We start from the raw sequence: 3,606 nt of genomic DNA, 5'->3' as shown, positions 1-3,606 counted from the left end.
CCAGCCCTGACATCCCCTCTTCTGAGGTCCCTCCCAGCCCTGACATCTCTTGTTCTAAAGCCCTTCCCAGCCCTGACACCCCCTGTTCCAAGGTCCCACTCTGTCCTGCCCTTCTCTGTTCCATGTTTCCTCCCCAGTGCTCTCTGGTAATGAGCTGCTTCTAAACTTAGCCAGGCTGGTCCTCGTTGGACAAACACACAGTCCTCACCCAGCCCACTCTCTGCGTCTTTCCGCTTAGAAGGACCTACTAAATGTTGTGCTCTGCAGGTGTGGGCTTAGAGAACCCAGAAACAGCTTTATGATATGATGATGAGGCAGAGCTGAAGGTGAGATCACAGACACACTTAAATGACTAATCAATCAACAAGCATCTATTAATCACCTACGATGTGCTAAGTACTTTTCAGTGTCCTTAGAATGACAGAATCTGAATTTCTGCAAGCCCACATACACAGGGGCCGTCTCCATGTTATTTAAGAATCTATCTTCTTTCCTTCTCTGAAAAATGTTGTGGATAAACTAGGTCATGGGGATTTATAACTTGAAGATATCTTGGAAACCATCTAGTCTGAGGGCTTTTACCTGGGGTCCATGGACCCTCAGCAGGGAAGGGGATTTTAGGGGATCTCTGCCAGCTGGCATAGTGAATAGAGCCTGGAGTTAGGAGGATCTGAGTTCAAATCTGGCCTCAGATACTTACTAGATGTGTGACCCTGGGCAAGTCACTTAACAGCTTTTGGCCTCAGTTTCCTCATCTGTAAAACCAGATTGATAATAGCACTGCTTTGTTGGGTTATAGTGAGGAGCTAAAGAAATAGACACATGTTTTTGGTTTGGGTTTTTTTTTTTTTGCTTTTTGGAGGGGGTAAGGTAAGGCAATTGGAGTTAAGTGACTTACCCAAGGTCACACAGCAAAATAGACACATGTAAAATGTAAAATGCTTTATAATTGCTAGTTATTATTATTATTATCTCAGACCTACATTAACTTCTTATTCTCCCCTTAGGTACAGTCCTAGGGGGAAAAAAGGAGCAAAATACTACCTCTGCCATTTACCGGCTATTTGGTCTTGGTCAATTCAATTCCCTTCTCTGGGTCTCAGTTTTCCCATCTGTAAAATATAGGGGTTAGACTAGATAACCCCTAAGGGACCTTCCAGATCTAAATCCCATAATTTTATGAACTCCCCATGCAGCAGTCCAAGAAAGTATAGAGTTGAATTGGGATTACCTTGGAGGATGCTATGTTGGTGTCAATTTCTCTGTCCAATTTCCAGGTAATATCCTTCAAGGAGAAAGCTGGCCACTCATCCTGGTCTCTGTGGCCCTGTCTTCAGGAAGGCATGTTTTGTCCTTCCTGTTCTAAAGAACAGAATTTCTGCCCAACCAAAGGTTCCTCTAATCTTATCATCCTCATGACAGGAGGGTGGAGGCCCACCTGGTCACAGGTGAGGCAATTCTTAAAGGGCCAATGCTTTAAAAGAAGGCCTTCAACCAAACCAAGGACCTCATATCTTTCAGGGGGTCATAGATTTAGAGCTGAAAGAGGCCTTTGAGGTCATCTGGTCTGTAGGAGTCAAGTACCCGGCCCATAACACCACCAAGTGTGGCCCAATCCAGATTAAAACAGAGTTCCTATTTCATTTTAATGTCTTGATGCAGTAATAAAATATGTATATTAAATGAATCATGTAATAATATTATATAAAAATCATATGTACACATACAAACATATACCTACACATATATACAATACATGTATATGTGTGTATACAGTTATATATACATACATATACACATACATACACACTATGCCATTTGTATGAGTATTTATATGTATATGTGTATATATAAGTATATATGCATGTTTGTGTATATATGTAGTGTGTTTCGAAGTCAGTAAGTGGCCCTGAAGGCAGCTAGGAGGCGCCATAGTGCATAAAGTGCTGTGCCTGGAGTCAGGAAGACTCTTCTACCTGAATTCAAATCTGAGCATAGACACTCACTAGCTGTGTGACCCTGGACAGGTCACCTCACTCTGCCTCAGTTTCCTCATCTGTAAAATGAGCTAGAGAAGGAAATGGCAAACCCCTCCAGGATCTCTGCCAAGAAACCCCAAGTGGGGTCATGAAGAGTCAGACATGACTGACTACCACAACATGGATCCTTAGATGTGGGTTAGTGGCCTCCTTTTCATTTGAGTTTACCACCCCAGATACAGTCTAACCCTTCTCCTTCTACCAGAAGACAGAGGAGGCAGAGATTATGACCACACAACAAATGAATCTAGATGCAGGGGAACCAGTGGTGACACTGTGGAACCCTGCACCCAACCTAGTCCAGTCTAGAGGCCTAGACAAGGACTATTGTGACCCAGAGGCATTGGAATAGCTGGTCTGACCCCCCAGGCCAAAGGGGCGGCAGCTGCCAAGGAAGCAGATTGTGACCCAATGTTCAGAAGAACCTTCCTACCAGTTGGAGCGATCCCAACATTAATGGTCATTGGATCTCTTGCTCATCCAAGATCTGGCCAGGTGACTGCCCATAGGGGATGTTCTACAGGGTCTTGTCTTATTTGGCCTCTGAGTTCTCTTCTGCCTCCAAGATTCAGGCTTTTCTGGATGATCACAGTTACTTAAATGATCTCAGAATCTTAGATCAGCAGAAATAGCCACTTCTAATAAAACCTTTGAGGATGAAGGAGGCGGTGAAGTATAGTGGAAAGTGCTCTATCTTTAGAGTTAAAAGATTTGGCTTCAAATGTTGGCTAAGCCTCAGCCTTCTGAGCCTTCAGGTTGCCATCTGTAAAATGGGCGTGATGGTGGTGGTGGTGATAATCTCTGCATTACATATATATATATATATATATATATATTGCAAGGTTATGAGGAAAGGTTTTGGAAAATCTTTATGTGGCATCTAGATGGTACAGTGCATAGAATGCTGGTCCTGGACTCAGGAAGATCAAAATTCAAATCCCAACACAGACACTGTGTGACCTGGCAAGTGACTTAACCTTTACATCTCATTTTCTTCATCTGTAAAATGGGAATAATAATAATACCTCATGATGAGCTACAATATATAGAGTGGTTTGCTGGTAGAATAAGGGGTGTCTTGTGTGTAGCTCACAGGGAGGCAGGAATAGACTTCTCTAACATCTCCTCCATCTCCCTCTTTTCCCTAAGGGAGATTCCCCTCCTCCTGCCAGAGGAGGGGAAGCAGAAAATGGGGACCAGGCATGGCCACCATTCTGCTCTCCTCAGAAAGAGGAAGTACCTGGCTAGCGTTCTCTCTGTCTTCTCCCTTAAAAATGATTGGTCTAGGAGATGTAATTTTTAGGTTCAAGCTAATCTCCCACCAACTGTCCTTTAATGGGGAAGGACACCAAGACTTATATCCAAGGCTTGAATTCTGTCCCACCAAATAGCAATTCCACAATGGACACACACACCAAATAGCAAAGAAAATCATCTGTGCAGGTTTATCACAAACTGGAAATCATAGAAAAGTGTATATATGGGCATATATAACCAGATATGACAAACTGAAGGATCTCTCCCATTACAGAGAGAGAGAGAGAGAGAGAGAGAGAGAGAGAGAGAG

This window comes from Petaurus breviceps, unplaced genomic scaffold (assembly GCF_028583685.1).
Source record: "Petaurus breviceps papuanus isolate PSGF00001 unplaced genomic scaffold, PetGlider_PUasm1.0 99, whole genome shotgun sequence".
In the NCBI taxonomy this organism is placed as follows: Eukaryota; Metazoa; Chordata; class Mammalia; order Diprotodontia; family Petauridae; genus Petaurus; species Petaurus breviceps.
The sequence above is the reverse complement of the archived record's forward strand: the minus strand, read 5'-3'. Positions refer to the sequence as shown.